Below are 17,569 nucleotides of genomic sequence, written 5' to 3'. Positions count from 1 at the left end.
GGTGCTTTGGAAAGCTTCATTAAATCAAAAATCTGTTCTTATCAGAACAAACTGAGCTAGCTACACTTGACGAGATACGATCAGGGAGACGAGCTCCGAAGCCCAGCCGAGACCGGAAGAGGGAGATCGGACGGAAGAAGAGCTTGGCAGAAAGAAGCAAGAAGACGAAGGCTCGGAGAAGACTTGGGGAGACCAGAGGAACTTCGAGGAGGAACACAGCGGGAGAAGACACCCGGAGAAGAATCCAAGATCCAGCTCCGGGAATTCAAGCAGGAACCAGCCATGGCAAGCAAGCCAGAGAAGGCAGCCAAGAAGGCTCAGGACCCAGGGACCTCCAGGAAGGCTCATCCAGAGGCTTCTTCGGCCCAAGAGGCCCCTACCTCCGACGCCAGCCAGCCGGAGGGAGCCCGGACGCCGCCTGAAAAGGCTCCAACCCTGGAGCCTTGGATGCGGCAGACGGTCGCCCTGAAGCTAAAGGCGGTGGATGGTAGGTTGCCGGACATGTCCAGCGACGTGTTCTGCAAGAAGATGATTCTGGATCAGGGCTTCTCCAGGGCGGAAACCCTGAGTGTCCAGACCTTCATGACTGGCATTTTTCTGGTAACCTTTGCCACGGTGAATGCCTGCAGGAGATACTGGGAGGCGATGAACGCAGCGATGCCGGACTCCCCTTTTCATTCTTTTTTAGGATCCTGTCCTATACAGAGGGATGAGAAGAGGATCACGGTCTCCATGCGGAACCCGCACACCCCAGGAAGAGACATCTCCACGTTCCTGGGACGTCTCTGCACAGTGGTGAGGGAGCCATCCCACATCCTTAACGGCAACGGATTCTGGACGGGTAAGTGGTCAGTAACCGTTCGACTCTACAGGGAACCAGCATCCGAGGATGGTCTCCAGCACCTGCCCCCGACATTCTCTCTGGGAAACTCCTTTGGTCTCATCTACTACCCGGACATGCCACACAACTGCAGGAAATGTGGCGGGAAAGGGCATTCGATGAAGACCTGCAAGGAGGACGCCTGCAGGGTTTGCCGGGTGACGGGACACAGCTCCAAGGACTGCCCAAAGAAGAAGACTTGCAACCTATGTGGACAGGCGGACCACCTTTACAAGGACTGCCCACAGCGGGAGAAATCCTGGGCAAGGGTTGCCGCGGTGACCCAGTATCGGGTAGTCGCAGCTTCGTCGACCAAGGCAGCTACGACCAAGGCCACAGAGGCCAAGGACAAGGCGGCCAAGAACCCGGCGACCGTGGCTCCAGCCGATGCCCCAGCAGCCACGGAGTCCAGGAAAAAGGGTAAGAAAACTGTTGCCCCCTCCCTGGTCCCCCCCCCTGTCACCCCTGTCCAAACCCCTCCCCCCCCGGCCAACCCTACTGAGGATTCCACTACCTCCACCTCATTTCCCTACTCCTCAGTTGGTCTCCTCACCCCCCCCCCAAAGCCCACTCTCCCTCCCCAGACCATGAGAGCAGAGGACCTCAGCACTCTTGCACTTTTCACCGAGGAGGATTTTCCAGCTCTTGTCTCCTCAGGTACAGGCCAAAGGAAAAGGAAGGTGGAAGATAGTCCTGTCGCAGAACCTTCCAAGCTGTTCATTGTGGATCCCAATCCACCCCAGGAAGAGGAGGATGGCCTCCTCCCAGAACCGGACGTGTTGGAGCAGATGGTGGAGTCCCTTGTGGCCGAAGAAGAAATGGAGGAGTCGGAAGCCACTGAGGCACCATCCCTGCTCGATCAGCTAGAAGAAGAGGGTCTGCTGGAGATACCCTTACCAGCAGGTGCCAAAGAGGAAGAACCGCCCGACCGGAGTGGTAACTAAGGCACACCGCCTGCGCTAACTTTCTCTTTCCTCCAATGACTGCTAACATTAACATCTTTTCCATTAATGTTAGGAGCATCAGAGACAAGTTCCGACGTCAGACAATTTTTGCGTTCCTTAACACTCAGTCTAGTGATGTATTTTTCCTGCAGGAATGCTCCCTTCCCTCCTCTAGGTCCTTCAACCATCTGGCCAGGGAGTGGACCCATGGCCCATCCTACTGGTCCGGCGGAGGCGACTGTAGGTCCGCGGGGGTCGCCGTGCTGATCAGGGGAAGCGCCTTCACATTGGACTCTGTTCAGGAAATCGTCTGCGGCAGGTTACTGCTCGTGGATGGCACCTGGGCGGGAGAACCTGTCAGGTTCATCAATGTGTACGCTTCTCCTGTGAAGAGCGATCGACTGGAGCTCCTCCAAGCCCTGCGCCCTCAGCTCGCTACCGCCAAGACGGTAGTGATGGCCGGGGATTTCAACTGCCCGATTGAGGAGGATGGACGCAGTTCTGGAACGGCTGCCAAGTTGGACGTCACATCCAAACTGCTCATTGAGATGGTGACCGAAGCCTCTCTTGTGGACGTTGTTGGCTCCATCGGACACGGATCCGTGAACTATTCATGGTGCCGATCCGATGGCTCGCTGCGTTCCAGGATTAACTTTGTGTTTACCTCTCGGGCGGTTGGGCGGAGTGGGCACTCGATGGTCCCCTGCTTCTTCTCTGACCACAGAGCCATTCACTTTCAAGGTGTGCTGGGCCATGGCTTCCCCATTGGCCCGGGCTCCTGGAAGCTGAACTGCTCTCTGCTGGAAAAGGGTGAGATTCTGGAGGAGCTTAGAGCTGCCTACTCCACGTGGCGGGCCTACAAGTCGGGCTTCCAGTCTGTTTCTGACTGGTGGGAATACGTTAAACTCGAGTTCCGTTTCTTCTTTCAGGCAAAGAGTCAACAACAGGCGTGTCTGAAGAGGAGGGACTTCAGGAGACTCCAGCGTGAGCTGCGTTCCCTGCAGGACCTTCTTCGATGCGGCTGGGACGTGAGAGAGGAGCTGGAGGAGACTAAGAGGAGCCTGAAAAGGCACTTCGAGGAGGAGTCCGAGCGAATTGTCTTCCGTTCCAAAGTGGAGAACCTGGAGAAGGGTGAGAAATGTAACTCGTTCTTTTTCAGGAAACTCCACGCCGGTCACACGCCCATGAATGAACTACGAGACGAGAGTGGAAGCATGCAACGCGGGAAAGAGAACGTGATGAAGGTCGTCAGCGACTTCTACAGCGAACTCTACGCCCGCAAGACTACTGACCCCGAGGCCGCCGATAAGTTCCTGTCAGGTATCACTAACCATCTTGACCCTGCAGACGCGGCGGCCATGGATGTTCCTCTGACGGTGGACGAGCTGCTCTCGGCCGCCAAATCCTTTAGTTCTGGCAGGACACCGGGCAGTGACGGCCTCCCAGCAGAGCTCTATGTAGCGCTGGGAGACCTAATCTGTCCGGACCTGTTAGGGCTGTATGAGGAGATGGTGGTGGAGGGCAGAATGCCTCCATCTCTGAGGGAAGGAATGGTCACGATCCTGTACAAGCGTAAAGGAGAAAGGTGCGACCTGAAGAATTGGCGTCCCATCACCCTTCTGAACGTCGACTACAAGATCCTGGCCAAGACGATGGCAACGAGATTGAAGACTGTTATCGGACGGATCATCCACCCGGATCAGACCTGCGGCATCCCCGGACGTCGCATCGCAGACAGCCTGGCTCTCATGCGGGACACGGTCGAGTACATCAAAGCCCGCCGGGTGCACGCAGCCCTGATCTCGTTGGATCAGGAAAAGGCCTTCGACCGTGTTTCCCATGAGTTCCTGGGCAAAGCTCTGCACAGGTTAGGTTTGGGTAACATGTTTTGCTTGTATGTCCAACTAATGTATTTTGATATTCACAGCTCGGTGTTGGTAAACGGCTGGAAGACTGACCCCTTCCCGGTCCTCTCAGGGGTCAGACAAGGCTGTCCTCTGTCACCTCTTCTTTTTGTTTGTGTTATAGAACTCTTTGCAGAGGCTATCCGGCGGAATGGAGAGATCAGAGGGATCACCGCACCAGGACCAGAACGCCTCGAGGTCAAGTGCTCGCTCTACATGGACGACGTGACCGTCTTCTGCGCGGACCGGCGCTCAGTCGACACCCTCGTCCAGACCTGTGAGACCTTCGGACGGGCTTCGGGAGCCAAAGTCAACTGCGGGAAGTCGGAAGCCATGCTCTTCGGGGACTGGCAGCCGGCCTCTTCCGCCCCCTTCCCTTTCAGCATCCAGCCGGATTTCATCAAGGTTCTTGGAGTCTGGTTCGGGAAGGAAGGAGCAGCCCTCAAGTCCTGGGAGGAACGCTTGACCAAGATCACCCAACGGATCGGTCTGTGGAGCCTCAGACGCCTCACCTGTGAGGGCAAAGCACTGGTCCTGCGTAACGAGGTACTGCCCGTGCTGCAGTACACGGCCCAGGCCTGGCCCCCCCTTGCCACCGTGTGCAGGGCCATTACCAGGACGGTGTTTCGTTTTGTCTGGGGATCCAAGATGGACAGAGTAAAGCGGAGCATCATGTACAAGGATCCTCGCAAGGGTGGGAAGGGCGTACCCGATATCCCCACCCTCCTGCGATCCTCCTTCGTATGTGACTGCGTTCGCCGAACTCTGCGAGTCAAGAGAGGTTCCGCGGGTGGGTCCATGTCTCGCTTCTTCCTGCTCCCCCTTTGGAGACGGTTAGGCTGGGACAAGTGGGACAGCTCCTTCCCCTACAACTGGACGACGCCATGGTTCTACGGAGACGTGGTTCGGTTTGTGAGGGAACACCAACTGGAGGGACTCAAGCCTGATTTGTGGAAGCCAAAGACTATCCACAAACTCATCAGAGCCAAGGACGAAATGGAGAACATTCCAGGACTTCATCACGACACACTGGAGACTGTTTGGACAAACGTGTCATCGGCTGGATTGACCAACGGGCACAAGGACTTGTCATGGATGGCGATACAGGGCGGACTGCCCGTCCGGTCATTCATGCACGCCCGGAACCTGTGCAAAACCCGGTACTGCCCAAGGTGCCCCTTCGTGGAGGAAACATCGCTGCACGCCTTTTGGGACTGCCGTTTCGCACAGCGCCTGTTGGTTGCCCTGGAGGATGACCTGAGGAACTCCGTCCCCAGAGGGAGCCTATCGTACCATTCCGTACTTTATGGACTCTTCCCTGGGACTCACACCGTTGGAGCCATCCAGGAGGCTTGGCGCCTTATGAACTGCTTTAAGGACGCTATTTGGGTCGCCAGGAACCGGCTCATCTTGAAGAGGGAGAGGATGTCTATCCAGGATTGCCGCAGGCTGATCCACAGCCTGCTCAGAGACTATTCCATCATGGACAGTCCGGACGACAACGCCGAGGAGGAGGTTTAAACCTCTTCAATGCCCCCTCCCTCCTTTTTCCCGTTATGTGCGTCTTTCAATAAAGCTTCGGGCCTGTGATTTCCCCACCCTATCCCCCTTTTCCCCTACCCCCACCCCCCAATCGCCGGTTCGTCGTTATTTATTGTCTAACTTTTTCTTTCAGCTTGAGTGTTATGGATAGCATAGGAGCGTGATGTATAGTTTAGTGAGTCGTACTCTATGGCTATGTAAGAATGATTGTATATTTCTGTGTGTACGGGGCTGCGGCACTGTACACGGTTTGTTACCTTTTTGTGAGTAGTGCATGATAATAAAGATGCTGTTAAATCAAAATCTGTTCTTATCAGTTTAATATCTGATACGTCCCCTATCTGGGGACCATATATTAAATGGATTTTTAGAACAGGGAGATGGAAAAAGAGCTTGCTCTGTCCACTCCACGCATTGACCTGGTATTGCAGTACCTCCAGGAACGGTGCACCCCTTCTTAACCCAGTTTCCAAAAGCAGAACTCAATTCACCTGATTCATATTAGCCCGATTTAATGAATTGGAAGAAAGCATACGTCTTCATATGCACCTCAATTTGGCCCATTCACTTTTCACACTTCCTCCTTTTGTTTTTTATCTTTCACACTTTTGACTTTCTTTATTCATCCAAATAGCAAACTCATCACCACTCAACCTGACCAACTCGGCTATGTCCCCGTGCTGCAGTTCTCTGTCTTATCTAGATCATTTGCAATTGAATGGAATAGATCCCTTTTGGACAAAGTGGATTCACCTGCTGCTGCAGTGACCACAGGTGTGATAACATCTAGAATTGGCATCTGGTGCGATCTCTCCGCTTCCACTCCAAAGAAAGTTACCTGTTTATTCCTATCATGCATTGGTTTTTGGGGTTTTCTTTGAGTAATGATGATCTCTTTAGTAGTCTGTTGGCGCCCTCTCCTGGAGGAATAGTTTGCTTGCTCTTGGACATTCTAAAAGAGAGGTCATGATAGACATTGAGCTTCTGAGCTCAATTGGGGACAGTCATGGGTGATGAATGTTTGCAACCTACTGCGAAGCCTCATACCGCAATATAAGGAACGTCAAATACTAAGAAAGGGCGGCCTATGAAAGAATTACTACTTTCAATAAGTACACTTAAACGGCTAATTGGGAATAGAAAAACTGTAAAAAGCCCTCTGAGAAAGCCCCCCTCTAACCTTTGATAGTAAGCTTTTCTGTAGTCTGCCTGTTGATGTATTTTCCGTTTGAACTGTGCACAACATGAAGAGACGGAACACTGGCGGCTTGTCACAATGCCCCCCGATGACATCACAATAGCGCTGCTGCCTAGAAAACAAGCTGCGCAGAAGAAGTTGTTCTTTGGGTGGGAGGGTGGGCTAGTGGAAGGAGGGGGCAATCTCTTTTTTTCCCGGGTGGTAGGGGGATGACAGGAGAAGGGAAGCGGGTGGTGAGAAAGGTACAGAGGGCAGGGTTTGGGGGCTGGGAAGGAAAGGGAAAAGATTAGGGTTTGGGGATGATGAAAGGGCTTTCTACGGGTAAGGATGGCAAAGGGTGGCAGTGACGGAAAGTCAGGCAACCTGTCCTGTCCGTCTTTTTGTATCGTGAATTGGAAAGACTGCAAGGGGGAGGGGAGTTGCTTGCGCCCTAAAGGAGGAGTTATTCAGATTCATTGCAGTGGGCGGCGGCTGCAAAACGCACCATTCTTCTTGTTTTGGCTCTGCAAAGCAGCCTTTTCAAGGGTTGGCTTGGGTGACAAAATGTCTTGTGTAGGCGTGGGTTTGTCTCCCTCTCGCTCTCTCTCCCTAAGATGTGTCCGGCATAGGCCAGGGTGCCACTCGAGGCCCAAACCAATTCTGGTTATCGCTTCTCGGCCTTTTGGCTAAGATCAAGTGTAGTATCTGTTCTTATCAGTTTAATATCTGATACGTCCCCTATCTGGGGACCATATATTAAATGGATTTTTAGAACAGGGAGATGGAAAAAGAGCTTGCTCTGTCCACTCCACGCATTGACCTGGTATTGCAGTACCTCCAGGAACGGTGCACCCCTTCTTAACCCAGTTTCCAAAAGCAGAACTCAATTCACCTGATTCATATTAGCCCGATTTAATGAATTGGAAGAAAGCATACGTCTTCATATGCACCTCAATTTGGCCCATTCACTTTTCACACTTCCTCCTTTTGTTTTTTATCTTTCACACTTTTGACTTTCTTTATTCATCCAAATAGCAAACTCATCACCACTCAACCTGACCAACTCGGCTATGTCCCCGTGCTGCAGTTCTCTGTCTTATCTAGATCATTTGCAATTGAATGGAATAGATCCCTTTTGGACAAAGTGGATTCACCTGCTGCTGCAGTGACCACAGGTGTGATAACATCTAGAATTGGCATCTGGTGCGATCTCTCCGCTTCCACTCCAAAGAAAGTTACCTGTTTATTCCTATCATGCATTGGTTTTTGGGGTTTTCTTTGAGTAATGATGATCTCTTTAGTAGTCTGTTGGCGCCCTCTCCTGGAGGAATAGTTTGCTTGCTCTTGGACATTCTAAAAGAGAGGTCATGATAGACATTGAGCTTCTGAGCTCAATTGGGGACAGTCATGGGTGATGAATGTTTGCAACCTACTGCGAAGCCTCATACCGCAATATAAGGAACGTCAAATACTAAGAAAGGGCGGCCTATGAAAGAATTACTACTTTCAATAAGTACACTTAAACGGCTAATTGGGAATAGAAAAACTGTAAAAAGCCCTCTGAGAAAGCCCCCCTCTAACCTTTGATAGTAAGCTTTTCTGTAGTCTGCCTGTTGATGTATTTTCCGTTTGAACTGTGCACAACATGAAGAGACGGAACACTGGCGGCTTGTCACAATGCCCCCCGATGACATCACAATAGCGCTGCTGCCTAGAAAACAAGCTGCGCAGAAGAAGTTGTTCTTTGGGTGGGAGGGTGGGCTAGTGGAAGGAGGGGGCAATCTCTTTTTTTCCCGGGTGGTAGGGGGATGACAGGAGAAGGGAAGCGGGTGGTGAGAAAGGTACAGAGGGCAGGGTTTGGGGGCTGGGAAGGAAAGGGAAAAGATTAGGGTTTGGGGATGATGAAAGGGCTTTCTACGGGTAAGGATGGCAAAGGGTGGCAGTGACGGAAAGTCAGGCAACCTGTCCTGTCCGTCTTTTTGTATCGTGAATTGGAAAGACTGCAAGGGGGAGGGGAGTTGCTTGCGCCCTAAAGGAGGAGTTATTCAGATTCATTGCAGTGGGCGGCGGCTGCAAAACGCACCATTCTTCTTGTTTTGGCTCTGCAAAGCAGCCTTTTCAAGGGTTGGCTTGGGTGACAAAATGTCTTGTGTAGGCGTGGGTTTGTCTCCCTCTCGCTCTCTCTCCCTAAGATGTGTCCGGCATAGGCCAGGGTGCCACTCGAGGCCCAAACCAATTCTGGTTATCGCTTCTCGGCCTTTTGGCTAAGATCAAGTGTAGTATCTGTTCTTATCAGTTTAATATCTGATACGTCCCCTATCTGGGGACCATATATTAAATGGATTTTTAGAACAGGGAGATGGAAAAAGAGCTTGCTCTGTCCACTCCACGCATTGACCTGGTATTGCAGTACCTCCAGGAACGGTGCACCCCTTCTTAACCCAGTTTCCAAAAGCAGAACTCAATTCACCTGATTCATATTAGCCCGATTTAATGAATTGGAAGAAAGCATACGTCTTCATATGCACCTCAATTTGGCCCATTCACTTTTCACACTTCCTCCTTTTGTTTTTTATCTTTCACACTTTTGACTTTCTTTATTCATCCAAATAGCAAACTCATCACCACTCAACCTGACCAACTCGGCTATGTCCCCGTGCTGCAGTTCTCTGTCTTATCTAGATCATTTGCAATTGAATGGAATAGATCCCTTTTGGACAAAGTGGATTCACCTGCTGCTGCAGTGACCACAGGTGTGATAACATCTAGAATTGGCATCTGGTGCGATCTCTCCGCTTCCACTCCAAAGAAAGTTACCTGTTTATTCCTATCATGCATTGGTTTTTGGGGTTTTCTTTGAGTAATGATGATCTCTTTAGTAGTCTGTTGGCGCCCTCTCCTGGAGGAATAGTTTGCTTGCTCTTGGACATTCTAAAAGAGAGGTCATGATAGACATTGAGCTTCTGAGCTCAATTGGGGACAGTCATGGGTGATGAATGTTTGCAACCTACTGCGAAGCCTCATACCGCAATATAAGGAACGTCAAATACTAAGAAAGGGCGGCCTATGAAAGAATTACTACTTTCAATAAGTACACTTAAACGGCTAATTGGGAATAGAAAAACTGTAAAAAGCCCTCTGAGAAAGCCCCCCTCTAACCTTTGATAGTAAGCTTTTCTGTAGTCTGCCTGTTGATGTATTTTCCGTTTGAACTGTGCACAACATGAAGAGACGGAACACTGGCGGCTTGTCACAATGCCCCCCGATGACATCACAATAGCGCTGCTGCCTAGAAAACAAGCTGCGCAGAAGAAGTTGTTCTTTGGGTGGGAGGGTGGGCTAGTGGAAGGAGGGGGCAATCTCTTTTTTTCCCGGGTGGTAGGGGGATGACAGGAGAAGGGAAGCGGGTGGTGAGAAAGGTACAGAGGGCAGGGTTTGGGGGCTGGGAAGGAAAGGGAAAAGATTAGGGTTTGGGGATGATGAAAGGGCTTTCTACGGGTAAGGATGGCAAAGGGTGGCAGTGACGGAAAGTCAGGCAACCTGTCCTGTCCGTCTTTTTGTATCGTGAATTGGAAAGACTGCAAGGGGGAGGGGAGTTGCTTGCGCCCTAAAGGAGGAGTTATTCAGATTCATTGCAGTGGGCGGCGGCTGCAAAACGCACCATTCTTCTTGTTTTGGCTCTGCAAAGCAGCCTTTTCAAGGGTTGGCTTGGGTGACAAAATGTCTTGTGTAGGCGTGGGTTTGTCTCCCTCTCGCTCTCTCTCCCTAAGATGTGTCCGGCATAGGCCAGGGTGCCACTCGAGGCCCAAACCAATTCTGGTTATCGCTTCTCGGCCTTTTGGCTAAGATCAAGTGTAGTATCTGTTCTTATCAGTTTAATATCTGATACGTCCCCTATCTGGGGACCATATATTAAATGGATTTTTAGAACAGGGAGATGGAAAAAGAGCTTGCTCTGTCCACTCCACGCATTGACCTGGTATTGCAGTACCTCCAGGAACGGTGCACCCCTTCTTAACCCAGTTTCCAAAAGCAGAACTCAATTCACCTGATTCATATTAGCCCGATTTAATGAATTGGAAGAAAGCATACGTCTTCATATGCACCTCAATTTGGCCCATTCACTTTTCACACTTCCTCCTTTTGTTTTTTATCTTTCACACTTTTGACTTTCTTTATTCATCCAAATAGCAAACTCATCACCACTCAACCTGACCAACTCGGCTATGTCCCCGTGCTGCAGTTCTCTGTCTTATCTAGATCATTTGCAATTGAATGGAATAGATCCCTTTTGGACAAAGTGGATTCACCTGCTGCTGCAGTGACCACAGGTGTGATAACATCTAGAATTGGCATCTGGTGCGATCTCTCCGCTTCCACTCCAAAGAAAGTTACCTGTTTATTCCTATCATGCATTGGTTTTTGGGGTTTTCTTTGAGTAATGATGATCTCTTTAGTAGTCTGTTGGCGCCCTCTCCTGGAGGAATAGTTTGCTTGCTCTTGGACATTCTAAAAGAGAGGTCATGATAGACATTGAGCTTCTGAGCTCAATTGGGGACAGTCATGGGTGATGAATGTTTGCAACCTACTGCGAAGCCTCATACCGCAATATAAGGAACGTCAAATACTAAGAAAGGGCGGCCTATGAAAGAATTACTACTTTCAATAAGTACACTTAAACGGCTAATTGGGAATAGAAAAACTGTAAAAAGCCCTCTGAGAAAGCCCCCCTCTAACCTTTGATAGTAAGCTTTTCTGTAGTCTGCCTGTTGATGTATTTTCCGTTTGAACTGTGCACAACATGAAGAGACGGAACACTGGCGGCTTGTCACAATGCCCCCCGATGACATCACAATAGCGCTGCTGCCTAGAAAACAAGCTGCGCAGAAGAAGTTGTTCTTTGGGTGGGAGGGTGGGCTAGTGGAAGGAGGGGGCAATCTCTTTTTTTCCCGGGTGGTAGGGGGATGACAGGAGAAGGGAAGCGGGTGGTGAGAAAGGTACAGAGGGCAGGGTTTGGGGGCTGGGAAGGAAAGGGAAAAGATTAGGGTTTGGGGATGATGAAAGGGCTTTCTACGGGTAAGGATGGCAAAGGGTGGCAGTGACGGAAAGTCAGGCAACCTGTCCTGTCCGTCTTTTTGTATCGTGAATTGGAAAGACTGCAAGGGGGAGGGGAGTTGCTTGCGCCCTAAAGGAGGAGTTATTCAGATTCATTGCAGTGGGCGGCGGCTGCAAAACGCACCATTCTTCTTGTTTTGGCTCTGCAAAGCAGCCTTTTCAAGGGTTGGCTTGGGTGACAAAATGTCTTGTGTAGGCGTGGGTTTGTCTCCCTCTCGCTCTCTCTCCCTAAGATGTGTCCGGCATAGGCCAGGGTGCCACTCGAGGCCCAAACCAATTCTGGTTATCGCTTCTCGGCCTTTTGGCTAAGATCAAGTGTAGTATCTGTTCTTATCAGTTTAATATCTGATACGTCCCCTATCTGGGGACCATATATTAAATGGATTTTTAGAACAGGGAGATGGAAAAAGAGCTTGCTCTGTCCACTCCACGCATTGACCTGGTATTGCAGTACCTCCAGGAACGGTGCACCCCTTCTTAACCCAGTTTCCAAAAGCAGAACTCAATTCACCTGATTCATATTAGCCCGATTTAATGAATTGGAAGAAAGCATACGTCTTCATATGCACCTCAATTTGGCCCATTCACTTTTCACACTTCCTCCTTTTGTTTTTTATCTTTCACACTTTTGACTTTCTTTATTCATCCAAATAGCAAACTCATGACCACTCAACCTGACCAACTCGGCTATGTCCCCGTGCTGCAGTTCTCTGTCTTATCTAGATCATTTGCAATTGAATGGAATAGATCCCTTTTGGACAAAGTGGATTCACCTGCTGCTGCAGTGACCACAGGTGTGATAACATCTAGAATTGGCATCTGGTGCGATCTCTCCGCTTCCACTCCAAAGAAAGTTACCTGTTTATTCCTATCATGCATTGGTTTTTGGGGTTTTCTTTGAGTAATGATGATCTCTTTAGTAGTCTGTTGGCGCCCTCTCCTGGAGGAATAGTTTGCTTGCTCTTGGACATTCTAAAAGAGAGGTCATGATAGACATTGAGCTTCTGAGCTCAATTGGGGACAGTCATGGGTGATGAATGTTTGCAACCTACTGCGAAGCCTCATACCGCAATATAAGGAACGTCAAATACTAAGAAAGGGCGGCCTATGAAAGAATTACTACTTTCAATAAGTACACTTAAACGGCTAATTGGGAATAGAAAAACTGTAAAAAGCCCTCTGAGAAAGCCCCCCTCTAACCTTTGATAGTAAGCTTTTCTGTAGTCTGCCTGTTGATGTATTTTCCGTTTGAACTGTGCACAACATGAAGAGACGGAACACTGGCGGCTTGTCACAATGCCCCCCGATGACATCACAATAGCGCTGCTGCCTAGAAAACAAGCTGCGCAGAAGAAGTTGTTCTTTGGGTGGGAGGGTGGGCTAGTGGAAGGAGGGGGCAATCTCTTTTTTTCCCGGGTGGTAGGGGGATGACAGGAGAAGGGAAGCGGGTGGTGAGAAAGGTACAGAGGGCAGGGTTTGGGGGCTGGGAAGGAAAGGGAAAAGATTAGGGTTTGGGGATGATGAAAGGGCTTTCTACGGGTAAGGATGGCAAAGGGTGGCAGTGACGGAAAGTCAGGCAACCTGTCCTGTCCGTCTTTTTGTATCGTGAATTGGAAAGACTGCAAGGGGGAGGGGAGTTGCTTGCGCCCTAAAGGAGGAGTTATTCAGATTCATTGCAGTGGGCGGCGGCTGCAAAACGCACCATTCTTCTTGTTTTGGCTCTGCAAAGCAGCCTTTTCAAGGGTTGGCTTGGGTGACAAAATGTCTTGTGTAGGCGTGGGTTTGTCTCCCTCTCGCTCTCTCTCCCTAAGATGTGTCCGGCATAGGCCAGGGTGCCACTCGAGGCCCAAACCAATTCTGGTTATCGCTTCTCGGCCTTTTGGCTAAGATCAAGTGTAGTATCTGTTCTTATCAGTTTAATATCTGATACGTCCCCTATCTGGGGACCATATATTAAATGGATTTTTAGAACAGGGAGATGGAAAAAGAGCTTGCTCTGTCCACTCCACGCATTGACCTGGTATTGCAGTACCTCCAGGAACGGTGCACCCCTTCTTAACCCAGTTTCCAAAAGCAGAACTCAATTCACCTGATTCATATTAGCCCGATTTAATGAATTGGAAGAAAGCATACGTCTTCATATGCACCTCAATTTGGCCCATTCACTTTTCACACTTCCTCCTTTTGTTTTTTATCTTTCACACTTTTGACTTTCTTTATTCATCCAAATAGCAAACTCATGACCACTCAACCTGACCAACTCGGCTATGTCCCCGTGCTGCAGTTCTCTGTCTTATCTAGATCATTTGCAATTGAATGGAATAGATCCCTTTTGGACAAAGTGGATTCACCTGCTGCTGCAGTGACCACAGGTGTGATAACATCTAGAATTGGCATCTGGTGCGATCTCTCCGCTTCCACTCCAAAGAAAGTTACCTGTTTATTCCTATCATGCATTGGTTTTTGGGGTTTTCTTTGAGTAATGATGATCTCTTTAGTAGTCTGTTGGCGCCCTCTCCTGGAGGAATAGTTTGCTTGCTCTTGGACATTCTAAAAGAGAGGTCATGATAGACATTGAGCTTCTGAGCTCAATTGGGGACAGTCATGGGTGATGAATGTTTGCAACCTACTGCGAAGCCTCATACCGCAATATAAGGAACGTCAAATACTAAGAAAGGGCGGCCTATGAAAGAATTACTACTTTCAATAAGTACACTTAAACGGCTAATTGGGAATAGAAAAACTGTAAAAAGCCCTCTGAGAAAGCCCCCCTCTAACCTTTGATAGTAAGCTTTTCTGTAGTCTGCCTGTTGATGTATTTTCCGTTTGAACTGTGCACAACATGAAGAGACGGAACACTGGCGGCTTGTCACAATGCCCCCCGATGACATCACAATAGCGCTGCTGCCTAGAAAACAAGCTGCGCAGAAGAAGTTGTTCTTTGGGTGGGAGGGTGGGCTAGTGGAAGGAGGGGGCAATCTCTTTTTTTCCCGGGTGGTAGGGGGATGACAGGAGAAGGGAAGCGGGTGGTGAGAAAGGTACAGAGGGCAGGGTTTGGGGGCTGGGAAGGAAAGGGAAAAGATTAGGGTTTGGGGATGATGAAAGGGCTTTCTACGGGTAAGGATGGCAAAGGGTGGCAGTGACGGAAAGTCAGGCAACCTGTCCTGTCCGTCTTTTTGTATCGTGAATTGGAAAGACTGCAAGGGGGAGGGGAGTTGCTTGCGCCCTAAAGGAGGAGTTATTCAGATTCATTGCAGTGGGCGGCGGCTGCAAAACGCACCATTCTTCTTGTTTTGGCTCTGCAAAGCAGCCTTTTCAAGGGTTGGCTTGGGTGACAAAATGTCTTGTGTAGGCGTGGGTTTGTCTCCCTCTCGCTCTCTCTCCCTAAGATGTGTCCGGCATAGGCCAGGGTGCCACTCGAGGCCCAAACCAATTCTGGTTATCGCTTCTCGGCCTTTTGGCTAAGATCAAGTGTAGTATCTGTTCTTATCAGTTTAATATCTGATACGTCCCCTATCTGGGGACCATATATTAAATGGATTTTTAGAACAGGGAGATGGAAAAAGAGCTTGCTCTGTCCACTCCACGCATTGACCTGGTATTGCAGTACCTCCAGGAACGGTGCACCCCTTCTTAACCCAGTTTCCAAAAGCAGAACTCAATTCACCTGATTCATATTAGCCCGATTTAATGAATTGGAAGAAAGCATACGTCTTCATATGCACCTCAATTTGGCCCATTCACTTTTCACACTTCCTCCTTTTGTTTTTTATCTTTCACACTTTTGACTTTCTTTATTCATCCAAATAGCAAACTCATCACCACTCAACCTGACCAACTCGGCTATGTCCCCGTGCTGCAGTTCTCTGTCTTATCTAGATCATTTGCAATTGAATGGAATAGATCCCTTTTGGACAAAGTGGATTCACCTGCTGCTGCAGTGACCACAGGTGTGATAACATCTAGAATTGGCATCTGGTGCGATCTCTCCGCTTCCACTCCAAAGAAAGTTACCTGTTTATTCCTATCATGCATTGGTTTTTGGGGTTTTCTTTGAGTAATGATGATCTCTTTAGTAGTCTGTTGGCGCCCTCTCCTGGAGGAATAGTTTGCTTGCTCTTGGACATTCTAAAAGAGAGGTCATGATAGACATTGAGCTTCTGAGCTCAATTGGGGACAGTCATGGGTGATGAATGTTTGCAACCTACTGCGAAGCCTCATACCGCAATATAAGGAACGTCAAATACTAAGAAAGGGCGGCCTATGAAAGAATTACTACTTTCAATAAGTACACTTAAACGGCTAATTGGGAATAGAAAAACTGTAAAAAGCCCTCTGAGAAAGCCCCCCTCTAACCTTTGATAGTAAGCTTTTCTGTAGTCTGCCTGTTGATGTATTTTCCGTTTGAACTGTGCACAACATGAAGAGACGGAACACTGGCGGCTTGTCACAATGCCCCCCGATGACATCACAATAGCGCTGCTGCCTAGAAAACAAGCTGCGCAGAAGAAGTTGTTCTTTGGGTGGGAGGGTGGGCTAGTGGAAGGAGGGGGCAATCTCTTTTTTTCCCGGGTGGTAGGGGGATGACAGGAGAAGGGAAGCGGGTGGTGAGAAAGGTACAGAGGGCAGGGTTTGGGGGCTGGGAAGGAAAGGGAAAAGATTAGGGTTTGGGGATGATGAAAGGGCTTTCTACGGGTAAGGATGGCAAAGGGTGGCAGTGACGGAAAGTCAGGCAACCTGTCCTGTCCGTCTTTTTGTATCGTGAATTGGAAAGACTGCAAGGGGGAGGGGAGTTGCTTGCGCCCTAAAGGAGGAGTTATTCAGATTCATTGCAGTGGGCGGCGGCTGCAAAACGCACCATTCTTCTTGTTTTGGCTCTGCAAAGCAGCCTTTTCAAGGGTTGGCTTGGGTGACAAAATGTCTTGTGTAGGCGTGGGTTTGTCTCCCTCTCGCTCTCTCTCCCTAAGATGTGTCCGGCATAGGCCAGGGTGCCACTCGAGGCCCAAACCAATTCTGGTTATCGCTTCTCGGCCTTTTGGCTAAGATCAAGTGTAGTATCTGTTCTTATCAGTTTAATATCTGATACGTCCCCTATCTGGGGACCATATATTAAATGGATTTTTAGAACAGGGAGATGGAAAAAGAGCTTGCTCTGTCCACTCCACGCATTGACCTGGTATTGCAGTACCTCCAGGAACGGTGCACCCCTTCTTAACCCAGTTTCCAAAAGCAGAACTCAATTCACCTGATTCATATTAGCCCGATTTAATGAATTGGAAGAAAGCATACGTCTTCATATGCACCTCAATTTGGCCCATTCACTTTTCACACTTCCTCCTTTTGTTTTTTATCTTTCACACTTTTGACTTTCTTTATTCATCCAAATAGCAAACTCATCACCACTCAACCTGACCAACTCGGCTATGTCCCCGTGCTGCAGTTCTCTGTCTTATCTAGATCATTTGCAATTGAATGGAATAGATCCCTTTTGGACAAAGTGGATTCACCTGCTGCTGCAGTGACCACAGGTGTGATAACATCTAGAATTGGCATCTGGTGCGATCTCTCCGCTTCCACTCCAAAGAAAGTTACCTGTTTATTCCTATCATGCATTGGTTTTTGGGGTTTTCTTTGAGTAATGATGATCTCTTTAGTAGTCTGTTGGCGCCCTCTCCTGGAGGAATAGTTTGCTTGCTCTTGGACATTCTAAAAGAGAGGTCATGATAGACATTGAGCTTCTGAGCTCAATTGGGGACAGTCATGGGTGATGAATGTTTGCAACCTACTGCGAAGCCTCATACCGCAATATAAGGAACGTCAAATACTAAGAAAGGGCGGCCTATGAAAGAATTACTACTTTCAATAAGTACACTTAAACGGCTAATTGGGAATAGAAAAACTGTAAAAAGCCCTCTGAGAAAGCCCCCCTCTAACCTTTGATAGTAAGCTTTTCTGTAGTCTGCCTGTTGATGTATTTTCCGTTTGAACTGTGCACAACATGAAGAGA

At 49.1% G+C, this 17,569-nt stretch overlaps 7 non-coding genes and 1 pseudogene across 7 annotated transcripts; all 8 read left to right on the top strand.

The window, feature by feature from the left end:
* The first annotated feature begins 5,523 nt into the window (after window positions 1-5,523).
* On the top strand, window positions 5,524-5,726 carry LOC142263132 (U2 spliceosomal RNA; annotated as a pseudogene).
* Window positions 5,727-7,113: 1,387 nt separating this feature from the next.
* On the top strand, window positions 7,114-7,304 carry LOC142263082 (U2 spliceosomal RNA). Its single transcript, XR_012730294.1, has one exon. It is a non-coding gene; the product is annotated as a U2 spliceosomal RNA (small nuclear RNA).
* Window positions 7,305-8,691: 1,387 nt separating this feature from the next.
* LOC142263081 (U2 spliceosomal RNA) lies at window positions 8,692-8,882 on the top strand. Its single transcript, XR_012730293.1, has one exon. It is a non-coding gene; the product is annotated as a U2 spliceosomal RNA (small nuclear RNA).
* Window positions 8,883-10,269: 1,387 nt separating this feature from the next.
* On the top strand, window positions 10,270-10,460 carry LOC142263080 (U2 spliceosomal RNA). Its single transcript, XR_012730292.1, has one exon. It is a non-coding gene; the product is annotated as a U2 spliceosomal RNA (small nuclear RNA).
* Window positions 10,461-11,847: 1,387 nt separating this feature from the next.
* LOC142263078 (U2 spliceosomal RNA) lies at window positions 11,848-12,038 on the top strand. The gene has a single exon (XR_012730290.1). It is a non-coding gene; the product is annotated as a U2 spliceosomal RNA (small nuclear RNA).
* Window positions 12,039-13,425: 1,387 nt separating this feature from the next.
* On the top strand, window positions 13,426-13,616 carry LOC142263077 (U2 spliceosomal RNA). Its single transcript, XR_012730289.1, has one exon. It is a non-coding gene; the product is annotated as a U2 spliceosomal RNA (small nuclear RNA).
* A 1,387-nt stretch (window positions 13,617-15,003) lies between these two features.
* LOC142263076 (U2 spliceosomal RNA) lies at window positions 15,004-15,194 on the top strand. The gene has a single exon (XR_012730288.1). It is a non-coding gene; the product is annotated as a U2 spliceosomal RNA (small nuclear RNA).
* Window positions 15,195-16,581: 1,387 nt separating this feature from the next.
* Window positions 16,582-16,772, top strand: LOC142263075 (U2 spliceosomal RNA). The gene has a single exon (XR_012730287.1). It is a non-coding gene; the product is annotated as a U2 spliceosomal RNA (small nuclear RNA).
* The last annotated feature ends 797 nt before the right edge of the window (window positions 16,773-17,569 follow it).

This window comes from Anomaloglossus baeobatrachus, unplaced genomic scaffold (assembly GCF_048569485.1).
Source record: "Anomaloglossus baeobatrachus isolate aAnoBae1 unplaced genomic scaffold, aAnoBae1.hap1 Scaffold_255, whole genome shotgun sequence".
NCBI lineage: Eukaryota > Metazoa > Chordata > Amphibia > Anura > Aromobatidae > Anomaloglossus > Anomaloglossus baeobatrachus.
Note: the sequence above shows the minus strand (reverse complement) of the source record. Positions and strands in the feature narration are given on the sequence as shown.